Below are 14802 nucleotides of genomic sequence, written 5' to 3' on the forward strand. Positions count from 1 at the left end.
TTTTTCTAACACGTTTATAGTTGGCCCTTTACTTTACCTGAAACCTACTTTGTAAATGGTGTGTCATAGAAATAACCTTGTTGTAAAGCCTCCGAGCTCTATTTGCAATACCTCATCACCATTGGTGAGGTATCTGGACTATGAGCCTGATGGGCTAGTATCAAGGTATATGGCTGGCGTTTTCAGGATTGAGAAGTGAGAGGATGTGTAAGCAATGGTGTCTGGTGTGGTAAAGGTGGGGCTAGGGGCGGAAGTGACGTGAGGGGGTGCCGACCCAGGGCACACCTTAGCGAAGCATGGCATGCTGGCCTTGTCCCTTCCACACCTGGTGTGAACACGACTCCAAAGAGAACAGCGGGTGATGCCCCCAGGACGTGCCCTGAGAGGCACCTCTTCGTGTGCCCCTGATATACGAGGCATCCTTCCAGGACAGCCTGGGCCACACCCCGCCGAGCCCTCTGTGCGTGGTGCCCTCCACCGTAACCCCCAACTAGCAGGTCAGCCCCTGGGGTCAGGGGCGGGTCTGCCTCCTTTTTGTCTCCTGACACAGAGGCGGCGTTCTTCCAGCGAAGGTGCAGGTGTTCCCCCGGTGCAGCGCAGGTGTTTCCCCAGTGCAGGTGTAAGTCTCCCCCGGTGCAGGTGTAAGTGTCCCCCCCGTGTTCCCCAGTGTAGTTGTAGGTGTCCCCCTGGTGCAAGTGTAAGTGTCCCCGGTGCAGGTGTAAGTGTTCCCTGGTGTAGTCACAGGTGTCCCCTGTGAAGGCGGACGCCTTGTGCTCGCATTGCCCACACCTCTGTGTGGGTGCAGGTATACTTCCCTCCCCACTCTCCCCCACTCTCCCCCACTCCAATTCTTCCACCCTCCACTTCCCTTGCTCATGAAGCCTTTTCTCCTCGCAGGTGAAGTCTTCATTACTGGAGACTCAGCCAGGACATTGCCATCCTTAGAGTTTCTCCTGGGAAAGCCTCGTTCTTTCCCCTCTTCTCCCTCTGCCTTTCTCTCGTCTCCCCTCCTCTTCCCTGGCTACATCTCCCCCTTTCCCCCTTCAGGAGGAAGCTCATCTGAGCTCAACCTTTGCTGACACGGCCATTTGGGCCCATTAGCTGCCTCCTAATGAGTGACTGCCTTCTCAGCCCCTTTCCCCACCCCAACGGGGAGGGAGGGATCAATTAGCTGCTGCTGTGCAAACACAGACACCCACGCACGTCTTCATGCCCCGTGCACACGTGTACACGCCACATCACACTCATAAATGCACTCGTAACACACGCATCCTCTCTTTCTTGGCCAATAATATCCTTTTCGGGGGTCTCTACCTTCCCCAGTGTTCCCCAGCTCCCTGGAAAGACGTCCTGCTCAGCGCAACAGGCAGAACACCCATCGCCACCCCCCACCCACCCCAGCTCATTCCCAGACCCTTGTGACTCCAAATTGAGTCCAACGCCTGTATCTTACAGATAAGTAAACTGAGGCTCAGAGAGAGGGGAAGTGACTTGTCCACAACCCTCCACTCAGCTAGAAGCCAAGCTGGGCACAGTCTCCTGCCCTCTGGCTCCCCGTCCAGTGCTATCGCAGTGGACAGACAGAAGTGGGAACCCCCCCACCTGCCCTGTACGCAGAGCTGTGGGGCTTCCAAGGGAGTCATCCAGGCCGGGGTGTGGCCATGACTCCGGAGGCGATGGGGACCTGGGGAGGCTCTGCAGTGTGCCAAGGAGGGAGGGAGAGCTCTCAGGGGGCCTGCCTTGGGGACCACGGAGTCAGCTTGGCCCGGGGGCTGTGGGGAGGTGAGGCCCAAACTCAGTCCCTCCTCTCGCTTTCCCAAGCCTTGTCCAAAGGCCTCCTCTCCCTCCACTGAGTACAGATCTTGCAAATCCCCGATGCAAGCTCCCTCCTGACCAGACAGGAAGGGGGCACGCATTGAGGATCCAGGGTGTCCCCTGAGGCCTGGAGGAGGGTAGGTGACCCTGGCCCATTCTCCAGATTCCACACGAGGACACGAAGTGTAAGGCCTGGGCCTCTGGCCAGAGGCATAGCAGGACCCAGCAGGGACAGCTCCTGCCGCCTGTGTCAGAGGCCCTGGCACCACCGCCCCGGCCAGCCGGGAGGTGTGCGCAGTGCCTGCGGCTGCATTTGTGGCTAAGGCCTGGCAACTCGCGTTTCCCGGGCCTTGTCCCCAGGGACAGTGTGAACGAGGAGCTGAGGAGGGGCCGGGGGGCCCCCCCGCTCTGGAAACTGACCCAGAAGGGGTCCTGGCAGTGGTGGAGAGCTTCCAGGACCTTCCCTTCATCTGTAAGAAGTACTTTCCTTGCTGCTGCTCAGGCCCCTCTCCCAGAGGGAGGGGGTAAGGGCTGGAGTTGTTCCCTAACCATCCCTCTTCTCTCTGCAGCCCCGGCCCCCCTCCCCTGCGCCTGTGTCCCTGGCAGGGAGGGGCTGCGAAGACCGAGGCCTGTCCCCCTGCAGCTCTCCAGAACCTTCAAGGAGGTTGTGGACTCGAGAGGGGCTGCCTGGCAGCCTGTCCCTTGGCCGGTGTGGCCCCGCAGGAGTCTCCTCGCCTTGCGGGCTGCTCCCCTGCCCACCTCCGCAGCTGGGCTCCGCTCAGCAAGTCCTCCCCTGGACTGAGCTTCCAAGGGGCGTGTCTGCTGCTGGCGCGGCCCCTCACCCACCCTAGGAGGCCTGGAGCAGCAGAGCCTTGGTGCTGGTGGGGGCGGAGCCCCTCGCCGTGGTCTAGCCATCACCGTGTGGCCCCGGGGTGGGTGGAAGGGGACACGGCACAGGTTCTAGGTCAGGGAGACCTGGCTGGAATCCTAACTGCTCCACTTACAGCCCCCATGACCCAGGAGAGCTCCCCTCTTTTAAGTGCTTCTTCATCTGTTAAGACGAGGCTAAGAACTTCTCTGCAAGGATTTTGTTGCAAGGATTAGAAGCTGTGGAGAACCTCTAATGCTATGTGCTTGTGTGTCTGTAGACAATTTCTTGGGGGGTAGACAAAGGAACTGTTAATGGTGATTTCTTTTGGGAATGGGAAGACAAGGAGGAGGAAGGGGCATTTTAACTCTCTACTTTATACCCCTTTGCACCGTTACTACTGAGCATGTTTTACTTTTATTTAAAGAAAGGAAGGAAAAAAGGAGAAAAGATGAAGCGCTTCTAGCCAATTGTCTGCCCCCTGGTTGAACTGGTAAATATCCGCCTTAATTGATATCTGTCAAGTGCGTGCCAATCTCTCCTTCGGTGGGTATTGCGTTTAGGTGCGAGAGTAATTTGTAAATAAATTGTGGTATGAATATTAGTTATGATTAACATCTGGATAATGATGTATTTCTCTGGAAATTATGCATGTGAGATGACTTGCCCTAAGTGTGAGTAGGAGTGTATATTCTTAAGGATAATTATGCAGGTGTTGTAGGTGGTGGGGAAGAGCTCAGGCTCAGCAGCCGTGTTGCCTGGGTTTGAATCCTGAATCTTGGCCAAGTTACGTAATCTCTCTGTGTCCCAGTCTCCCTATCTTAAAAAGGAATGAATATGCCTAATCTATAGGATGGCTGTAAAGCCTAAAATGAACTACGTTTTGTAAAACTCCTAGAACACCTCCCGGTACATAGTAAGTGCTCAGTAAATGTTGTTTATTTTGTGTCTATGTGTACACATATTGGCGTTTCTTATCCCCTGAAAAGGAGGAACCTCTCTTGGCCCTTCTTCTCCTCAAGGAGGAGGAGCTTGAGATGGCTGGGTCTGTCTGTCTGTCTGTCCTTTTGGTCTGTTTGTAGATACCTACTGTGGGGATATGGGTGCTTGAAGAAAATGGGGTCACTCTGCTGAGAGGCCAGAGCCAGCGCCCCTGCCTGGGAAGGTGAAGGGGGCTCACATACAGCACCCATCCCTTTCATGCTTCCAGGACATTCCTGGGGCTGGCACTGCCTCAAATGTCCCCTCCCCCCGGCCACACAGATAAAGTGTCCCTTGAGTCAGGAGGGACGACAGAGACATTGAAGGTGGAGTGGGGAGATGGAGGCCACTCTGAGTTCAGGGGAGCAGGTGCTACAGACAAGGGGCAAGAGGGAAGGGCCTCTGCTGGTGAAGGTCAGCCTGCCGGCAGCTTCTGGCCGGGGTAGGCCTAATTTGCCACCCACTTCTGAAGGGTCACCCTGCTGGCCCCACCTACCTCACTCCCAGCTCTTGCCGCCCTCCTGATTCTGGAGGGAGGGCTTTTCCCTGGAAGAGGGGCACCTCTGGGAGACGCTGGGCTGTCCAGCGGGTTGAACAGGTTTGGGAGGGGGTGGGAGGGGCCCTGACTTGGGGAGAGGGATCTGGTCTGGGATAGAGCCAAGAGAGCCGAGCTCCTCGGGGTGCCAAGGCAGGCGCCCGCGAAGGGCATCAAATGTGTTTGGAGTGAGATCCCAGCCTGGAGGGAGATCGGGGAGCTGAGAGAGGCCAACCCTCCCTTCTCCAAGGCGTAGCCCCCTTCCTGTGTAAACCTGCAGAAATCGGAGGTTCTGAACCCCAAACTGGGACATGGGGTCAGGCAAGAATTTATGGGAATCGTAGGATACAATAATTTGAAAGGATGTACTTACTTCACTTCCCCCATTGAACATGAGCACCTGTCCGTGAATGCACACACACACAGACTCATGTGCTTGCACAATCACACGCACAGGCACACACATGTCTGGTGGGCTCGTGTACACACAGATACATGCAAGCACAGACAATCATGCAGGGACAGTGCTGGAACTTAGAAAGCGTCTCTCATTTGGCAGATTAAGAAACCAGACCCTGGGAAGCGGACTTGGCCCAGTTGTTAGGGCGTCCGTCTACCACATGGGAGGTCCGTGGTTCAAACCCCGGGCCCCCCTGACCTGTGTGGAGCTGGCCCATGTGCAGTGCTGATGCGCGCAAGGAGTGACGTGCCTCGCAGGGGTGTCCCCCGCGTAGGGGAGCCCCACACGCAAGGAGTGCGTCCGGTAAGGAGAGCCACCCAGGGCAAAACAAAGCTCAGCCTGCCCAGGAATGGCACTGCACACACGGAGAGTTGACACAACAAGATGATGCAACAAAAAGAAATTCAGATTCCCGTGCCGCTGACAACAACAGAAGCGGACAAAAAAAAAACAAGAACACGCAGCAAATGGACACAGAGAACAGACGACTGGGGGGGGGGGCGGCGGGAAGGGGATAGAAATAAATAAAAAATAAATCTTTAAAAAAAAAGAAACCAGACCCTGGGAGCTTAAATTGTGGGGCCAGGTCCACCTGAGGGGGTCTCCAGGGAAAGGCCCTCTTAAGGCTTTTCTTTCCCCAAAAGCCATCCTTGACTAATGCCTTGCCGTCACCCACTCGCCCCGTGTGTGTTTTGTCCCTCTGTAGAGAAGCTGGCCTTCTAGTCCTGCCCCCTTGGTGGGCACATCTGAACCTGACACACTCCTTGAAATGGGGGTCCCCAGAAGCAGAACTCCAGCTTGGGGCCTCTTGAAGGGTGGGGCCAGGTCTCCCCATCACAGCTCTGTCCCAGGGGCACTGCCTTAGAGGGGGGTCACTGAGTCCCAGGGGGAGGCCAAGAAGGGAGGGGTGGAGGCGAGCAGGAGGGCTGGGGAGCAGGAGAAGCTTGGAGGGCAGCTGTGATTTGGGCACCTCCTGACACTCAGCCTGGAGGCCCTGATGCGCGTGCGTCTTGCATAGCCCTAGGGCTGTGCGTGTAGCAAAGTGCTACGGACTGGGTGGCTCCAAACAGAAGTTTATTCTCTCACAGTCCTGGAGTCCAGAAACCACGGGTCAGCTGGGACTCTGAGGGGGACCCCGTCCCGCCTCTCTCCTGGTTCTAGCGGGTGGGTGCCAGCGAGCCGTCATGCTCCTTGGCTGGTAGCTCAGCGCCCGGTCTCTGCCCATCTTCCCATGGCCTTCTTCCCGGTGTGTCTGGGTCTCCTTGCGTCCCCTCCTCTTCTTACAAGGACACCAGTGGTATTGGATTTAGGGTCCATTCTAATCAACAATGACCTCATTAACTAGAGCCACGAAACCCCAAATTCCAAATAAAGCCCCATTCACATGCACGGGGGATTAGGACTTCAACATATCCCAGGGGCAGGGGGGGCACAATTCAACCCACACACGCCCAGGCAGCTTCTCCTTCGCGGGCGGGAGGAGTGGTGAGGAGGAGGGCGCAGGAGCATCGGAGAAGGTGAACCTCGTGCGGATGTGTGCGGGGCGTGCGGGGAGGGACAGGGGACACTCCCCATGTTCTAATTTTTGGTAAACTTTTTATTGACTATAGCATATATCCAGAAAGAGCATAAATTAGATATATGCTTCTTAATTATATATGAGTATGGAGCTCAGTTATTTTTCATAAAGTGGACACACCCACATAAATAGCATCCTAATAAAAAAGTAGAACATGATCGGGAACCCCGACGTACCCCTCCCAGGCAAAATGCCCCCCGAGGGTGACCCTGCTCTGACTTCTTGCACCACGTTAGCTTTGCCTGTCTTTATACTTTATAGAAATGGAATCATAGAGTACTTTGTTTCTGGCTTCTGCTGTTCACATTGTAGTTCTGAGATCTCTCCATGTAGTGCAGACACACATTTTTAAAAATGTATTAAAAATTTTTTCATTAGAGAAGTTGTAGGTTTACAGAAATATCATGAATAAAATTATAAAGTCCAGTGTTCCCATATATCAGCCTATTATTAACACCTTGCACGAGTGAGGTACATTTGTTATAATTCATAGAAGAACGTTTTTATGAATGTAATGTTAACTATAGCCCATCAGACATACCATCTATTTTTTTTTTTAAGATTTTTTTTTTCTCCCCTTCCTGACCCCGGTTGTCTGCTCTCTGTGTCCATTTGCTCTGTGTCCTTCTGTGACCATGTCTATCCTTATCAGTGGTACTGGGAATCTGTGTTTCTTTTTGTTGTGTCATCTTGTTGTGTCAGCTCTCCATGTGTGCGGCGCCATTCTTGGGTAGGCTGCACTTTCTTTCGCGCTGGGCGGCTCTCCTTACAGGGCGCACTCCTTGTGTGTGGGGCTCCCCTACGCGGGGGCACCTCTGCGTGGCAGGGTACTCCCTGCATGCATTAGCACTGCGCATGGGCCAGCTCCACACGGGTCAAGGAGTCCCGGGGTCTGAACCGTGGACCTCCCGTGTGGTAGGCGGACGCGCTATCCATTGGGCCAAGTCCGCTTCCCAAGACATACCATCTTAAACATTCTTACAGAGAAATGCAGACACACTGATAAGAGCTCACATGCAGGCAGGCTCATGAGCATATGGTTCCAACACAAGTGTGCACACTCAGTGTTCACACATTGTTCATACACACAAGCAAAACACATACCCGGATTCCCATGTGCATGCGCACACTCATACTTATTGATGTGTGTACCATACACACACACGTGCACAAGTACACTCAGCCACTGTCTCACACACAAACCAGTTCTCATAGAGGCACTCTCACATATACAAAAGTTCACATTTACACATGCATAGACATGTATACCTCGCTCAGACACACTCATATGACCACCGGTTGCACTCACAATGACATATGTGTGTGTATATAAACTCACACTCACACATGCACTGGTTCTCACACACGTAAGTGCATTCTCGAAACAGACACAAGGAGACTTCCTTGTCACCCATGCCCAGGTTGTCTCACACACACACGTCCACTCTCCCAACAGGCCCCCCAGGCCCCCACACCAGCACCCGCTCCACACATGCTGGCAGACTCCCGGGTTCTCTGGGTCAGGCTCCAAAGAGACAGGAATGTGAGCAAGTCGACAGCTGAAAACTGTCCTGAGAGCAAAGCTGTACTTTGTTGAGAAATCTGAGCCCTTATTGGAGGGCTGCAAGTGTCTGGGGGGGGGGGGGGAGCTGGAGGGGGGAGGAAAGAAGGTGGGGGGTAGTCTCTCAGGGCGCCTGTGGCCACTGGGCTGTTTCCATGATAAAAAATGATGAAAGGACTGGGGCAGCGAGAGCACGGCTGTGAGTAAATAAAACTGCCACCTTTGACCCTTGGAGGTCAGGGCTCATCCCAGAACTAATGCTTATTAGGGAGAGGACTGCTCAGGGGGCCCAAGTTCTCTGCACCCCAGGCCCAAGGCCAGACTCCCCAGGGGAGCAGGAGTTGGAGGGGCCCTGAGGACCCGGATGAGGGTAGGGGGCATGGAAAGGGAGAAGGGGTTGGAGGGAGGAGGAGGGATATATGGGAAGGGGGTGCAGGGTGTGGAAAGGGAGTTGGAGCCCTGGGGAAAGGGTGAGGGTCACAGCGCATGGGTGGGGACAAGGAGGAGAGCTTGCCCTCTGGCTCTCCCTGGATTCTTCTCAGCAGCCCCTCCAGGGTCTCTTCAACTCCCGAGCTCTGAAACAAGCAGACATCTCCTTTCTCACGCTTAAGACTTGGTTTGCTTGTTTTTTGTTTTTAGGAGGTACCGGGGGTTGAACCCAGGACCTCGTACATTGGAAGCAGGCACTCAACCGCTTGAGCCACACCTGCTCCCTGCTTGTTTTTCTGATCACCAGCAACTAAAGGCAAGCAGGTTAGGAAAAATAACAAACACGAGGAAACCTACAGTCTTTAGGAATCCCAGAAAGTATGAGAAGTGGTTGATTCTGGCTTGGACAGAAATGAGAGCATGGCTGGGCCTGACTCCTGGGGTGCTCCTCCTAAACCCCTTTCCTGGGGGACCTGTCCTGCTCAGCACATGGCACAGTGCCTGGCTCAGAGCAAAGCTCAAAACAGTTCGCTGGGAGTGGATAATAAACACAAGTTTTTCACCCAAAGATAAGGAGACTCCCACGTTTATATGTGAGGGACACGTGGGAGAAGGTGACAGGAAACAGGCCATGACCCCTCCTGCTCCTGCCACCCCATCTGTCCCTGACTTCAGGAGAGGAAGAGAGAAAGACCGTTGAAGAGAAGCACCCCCATCTTCCTGTGAGCCTGGTTGAAGGGAGCGATTGCTGGAGGAACGGCCACGGTGAGAAGCTTCCAAGCAGGACGCAGCAAGAGTACGGGCTGCTCCATGGCCAGGGCAGCTGCTTCTGTCCAGGGAGACGTGGCTGCGGCCAAGTGCCCAGAAACTGGCCTTCTGTATCTCCCCAGCACGATGCCTGTTTTCCCTGCATCCCTGGGGGTGCCCTGGCCTGGTCTCAGTCCCTGGTGGGCAGCAGGGGTGCATTGGACCCCTTGGGGGGCAGCTGAGCCCTGTGGGCCAGCACTTGGCTAAGTCTCCCCTGACTCATCCACTGAGATGTGGGAGAAAGCCAGGGGAGCTCAGCTTCAAAACCATCCAGGGGCCTGGAAGACGTGGACCTCAGAGACATCAAGCACCATTCTCTGCCTCCTCCCCGAGGGCCCTCTCCACCCCAACCCCAGTCCCAACCAACTTTTACTGAGAAGTTACTCTGTGCCAGATTCTGTTCTGTGGACTTTACATCCGCTCACTTAATCCTCAGAATAACTAGGAATGGGAGCTATTATTATCCCCATTTTACAGATGAGAAAACTGAGGCTCCAAGTGGTTAATTTCTGGTCCAAGGCCACCCAGGTTTAAGTGGAACCTGGAATTGGGACCCAAGCAGTCTGGCCTCTAGGGACTGGCAGGTGTCTGAGCCTGGCTTGGGGCCGGGAAAGCCTAGGTTGAGGTCAGAAGGGGGACCAGCATCCATGCTAGCTGCCTTGGGCCTCTCCTGCCAGCTCCCTCCATCTGACCCAGTCGAGTCCCTGCCATAAGCAGCACCAATTTCTCATATGGGCTGACACTTCCATCCCTCTCCTCCCGCCACCCCCATTTTATTGCACTCTGACCCTCTCAATAAAGACAAAATCCATCCATTTGAAACATTAACTCTTTACACCAATCATGTTTCATCCTTTGATCCTTATCACGGTTTATAACTGTACCTTTTCCAAGTCATAGTCTGTAAGAACGTACAATCTTCTTTGAATTTTTGTATTTAACATTGCATCATACACATATTTCCCTGCATCCACACATCTTTGTAGTCATCTTAATCCTTTAATCCATCTCATTTTGGTATAAAATAACTTATAAAAACTTATTTTTCAAGTGGCAAAGCTTTTCCCAACATCATTTATTGAGTAATGTCCCCTTCCCCTTTGTTTTCTGATATCTCTATTAAATTCTTAGGTGCCATTGGGTCCATTTCTGGGCTCTATTCTGTCTCACTGATTTTTTTTTTCTCTACCCTCCCTCCCCACCCCCCAGTTGTCTGCTCTCTGTGTCCATTCACTGTGTTTTCTTCTGTGTCCGCTTGTATTCTTGTCACTGGCACCGGGAAACTGCGTCTCTTTTATGTTGTGTCAACTCTCCACGCATGCAGCACCACTCCTGGGCAGGTTGCACTTTTTTTCACATGGGGCGGCTCTCCTTACGGGGCACACTCCTTGCGCCTGGGGCTCCCCTACACGGGGGACACCCCCGCGTGGCACGGTACTCCTTGTGCGCATCAGCACTGCACATGGGCCAGCTCCACGCAGGTCAGGAGGCCTGGGGTTTGAACCCTGGACCTCCCATGTGGTAGGTGGACACTCTATCAAGTGAGCCAAATCCACTTCCCTGTCTCACTGATTTAAATGTCTACTTTGATGCCAACATCACATGGTTACCATTTAGTTACCCTATAACAAAATGTTCTAATATTTGGTCACACTTGCTCTTCTTTAGACAATTATTTGATATGTTCATCTATTTACTCATTCATGTGAAATCATTTTTTATCTGAGTTCTGAGAAAATATCTTGTGTGATTTTGATGAGTAGGGCATTAAGTCGATAAATTTTCTGGGGGAGAATTGACATCTTCCAAATTCTTAACATCTTCGCAATGTAACATATTGTTATAGCTCATTATTTATCTCTGGCACATTTAGAAATTTGAGGGGCTGTGTACTATTCCTTTGTGCTGATGTTCTCTAGCCGCTCACCCCTTTCTCTGGTGGTGAGATTTGGGTTGCTTCCCAGGCTTGGCTAAGAATGTTGCTATAAAAATCTTTGTACAAATTATTTTTTCATGGGAAACGGATGTGGCTCTACCAATTGGGCTCCCGTCTACCACATAGGAAGTGCAGGGTTTGATGCCCAGGGACTCCTGGTGAGGGCAAGCTGGCCCAGAGTGCCGACGGGTGCGGGAATACGACCCTGCGCAGGCGAGCCATCCTGCGTGGGAATGCTACCTCGTGTGGGAAAAGCAGCCCTACGCAGGAGTGCCGGCCGATGCAGATAGCTGGTGCAGCAAGATGATGCGAAAAGACACAAAGAGGAAAGAAAATAAAACGTAGCAGAACAGGGACCTGAGGTGGTGCAAGAGAGTAATCATCTCTCTCCTACTCCGGAAGGTCCCAGGATGGGTTCTTGGAGCAGCCTAATGAGAATACAAGCAGACACAGAAGAACACACAGCGAATGGACAGAGAGAGCAGACAACAGGGGGATCAGGGAGGGGGGGCAGAAATAAATAAAAAATAAATCTTAAAAAAGAAAAGTCTTCAAGTGACTCTTCTAAAAAAAAAACTTTACTTTTTCATTTCTTTGGGACATGGTCCCCAAAGTGAAATTATCTGATGGAAGCAAAAGAACAGTGTCATGGTTTCGGTGACATCACCCAGGGAGGATGGCACCAATGTCCATATGCCACCAGCAACATAGGAAGTGATATCCATGTTTCCCGTAACAAACCCTTGAGCAGGAGCAGCTTGATGACTTCAAGGGTCACTTGTTCCCAAGGTGACCACACCTTAGCCCCCGGGCTCCTATGCCCAGGCCAAAAGGATTCGAGAGAGCAGGCTCCTGAAAAGCGCTGAGCACACAGCCAGAGAGACCTGCTGCTGCCCCCGCATCCTTCTCAGAGCTGATTCCCTGTCTGCACGGGAGCCTACTGTACTCTCATTTATTTAGCATACATTTATTAAGCGTTTATTATGTGCCAGGTGCCATTCTAAACTCTTTGCCAATTTTAACTCATTCACTCCTCATGATAAGCCCACAAGAGAGACAGCAATATTGGTATCATCCCCGTTTTACAGATGAGGAAACTGAGTCACAGAAATCTGCTGTAGATCACCCAGCTAGTACGATTCAAACCAAGCAGTCTAGTTTCAGATCACTAACCACTGTATCCTGTTCTCTTGACTGTGAGCAGGCACTTCAGCTTGCAGCTGCTCTTTTTCTGGGACCTGCCTTGGTCCCGGCAGCCCCCCTAGATCTTCCTATCCTAGGTTTCAGGCTTCTTGCCCTGGCCTTCAGCCACCTCCTCTTACCTGGCCCCTGGAGCTGGATCCTACCGTGTGTCAGGCCTGCGCTTAGCACTTTTACATACACTTTTCATCTCTTAATCCTTGCCACAGCATGGATTAAGACAATGTGGACAGCATGTTTTCATTCTACAAAGGAATAAACAGAGGCTCACAGAGGTTAAGTGAGTTGCCCAAGATCACACAGCTAGTGGAGTGGCTGAGGAAGGACTTGAACCCATTTGGTCAAACACCAAGGCCGGGAAAGGTCTGTGGCTTAAGCGATTGGGATTCCATGTATTATAAGGGAGGACCCTGGTTCCATCCCCGGGGCTTCCTTGTAAAGGCGTGTCTGCACAGTGAGCCAGGCCAGCCGAGCAGCGCAGCAAGATGATGACGCAACAGAAGAAAGATGCAGGGGAGAGTCAAGGCAAGATGCAACAGGAACCAGGAACTGAGGTGGTACTAGCGACAGGGAACCTCTCTCCCACACTGGAGGTCCCCAGTCCCAGTGAAGCCTGGAGGAGAAAACGAGAAGAGAAGACAAAAAGATACACAGGTCACACAACGAATGGATACGGACAGCAAAGCCGGGTGGGGGGTGGGTAAACTGGGGAGGGGAGAGAAAAAAAAACCCACCCATGCCTTTGGTCTTTCCTCTACACTTGGCTCCTCTCTGGCCCCCGAAGCCCACCCTTCATCCTAGTCCATTTCTTTTTGCCCTGACTGGTTTCCTTGAAGCACCCTGGGGTGCAAACCCTCTGGAGCTCAGCTGCTCTTCCTGGCTACAGTCAGGCCTCGCTTCACCAGGGCCCAGCGCTACCTGCAAGGAAGGTGCTATTTGGAACTGAGCACTCTGCTTCTTGGAACTGAGGGCCACTCCCTGAGAGAGGCCCAGGTACCTCCTCCTTTCCGGTTTTAAGTCCACACCCCTTTGGAGCCTGCCCGCTAGGGCTGTACTTCCTGTCTTAGGATCTTCCAGACCGGTTTACAGAGAACCAGTTGTGGGCAGGTTCTAAAACTAGAAGAGACCACATCCCTAGGCTCAGATTTGTGCCCCTCCTACTTGCCCAGATCCTCTGAGATGACTCATAGCTCAGGTGCCTTCTGGGGAGTGGTTTTTTGCAATCCTGTCAATGCAAATGTACAAGCCCCAAATACCCTAAGCAAACATTAAACGATATACACAGAATTCCCAACAAGGATAAGAGAAGGCATCTCCCTGATCCCAGGCAGACTCTGGAAGATTTGATGGCAGCATCAAATGCAGAAACTGTGCTTGGCATTTTCATGTGTTGTGTATGTGTATTTGTGTGTCCTTTTGTGTACGTCTTTGGGATCATGCTTTCCACTGGGAGATACTACAGATGCATGTCTGCATGATGGACCCACGAGTTCATTATATAGTTATATGTTATGCACAGGGGTTTGTATGTATGTTTTGAGAGTATGGTGTTTTTATGGAACTCTGCATATGTGTGTGTGTACACAATGTACAAGTAGTGTAAAAGGGCTGTTTAGGACGGTTTCCCATACTGAGAGCACTTTAAAAAAAAAAAAGACTCAGAAGGGAGGCTAGATAGGAGAGGTTGGGTGACAAGAAAGAGAAATAGAGAAGAAAATCAATTGCTTCCTAAATAAGGAAAGGGAAATTGTGGTAAGTCAGAAATGCCCCCAGGCATTTTCAGGATTTGGAGTTGTCCTAGGTGGTGCTGCAGGGACAGATGGGTGGGGGGGGGGTGGGGGGGTATATGGGGACCTCATATTGTTTTAATGTAACATTTAAAAGGGAAGGAAGGAAGGAAGGAAGGGAGGGAGGGAGGGAGGAAGGAAGGAAGGAAGGAAGGAAAGAAATGTCCCCAGACAGATTCAGACAGGTCGACAACATTCAGCAAAGTCACTCGTAGCCCAAGGCAAGATGGCGGGGGGGGGGGGGGGGGGGGGGGGGGGGGCGGGGAGTTGTAGGCGACTGTGGACGGGCTTGACCAGGCCTAGTCCTGGGTTGAAGGGCAGGGAGTGGAGAACGTGGGAAAGCATGGCCCATACCCCCATGTCCAGTGTTCAGCAGGCTGAGGGCCCCCGCCTGTCCCCCCCAGACCTCGTGGCTTCTCTGAGGTCAGGCGAGTTTGGCCTAGGTAGAAAGGTGGGGGGAGTTGGAGAGAGGTTCTGGGAAGCCCAAAAAGAGTCCTTGCTGGTGCCCCGCACCCCGCTGCCTCCTCAAGGCAAAGGCCCGTCCTTCCAGAGGCTGCCGAAAGGAAAGGTTTCGCTGACTTCAGAGAGATGGAGGCGGGAAGGGGGAGGGGAGGCCTCGGAGGTGGGGAAGCTTCTGCTGAGGCTGCAGGCTCCCCAGCCCCTCCCTGGTTCCTCATTACTAAGGTCCTTGGGCTGATTTGAAGGCCAAGAAGAACCTGGGCTGTGTTAATGACCAGCCAGCACCAGGGTGAGGTCTGAAGCAGGGGGCTGCTGCCCTTGACCCTGAAATCCTGCCTGCACTTTTCTGTTGTGCAGATGTCCTGTTTTTCTCCCTGTGTCTCCT

The sequence above is a fragment of the Dasypus novemcinctus genome, chromosome 6, assembly GCF_030445035.2.
Source record: "Dasypus novemcinctus isolate mDasNov1 chromosome 6, mDasNov1.1.hap2, whole genome shotgun sequence".
Taxonomy (NCBI): Eukaryota; Metazoa; Chordata; class Mammalia; order Cingulata; family Dasypodidae; genus Dasypus; species Dasypus novemcinctus.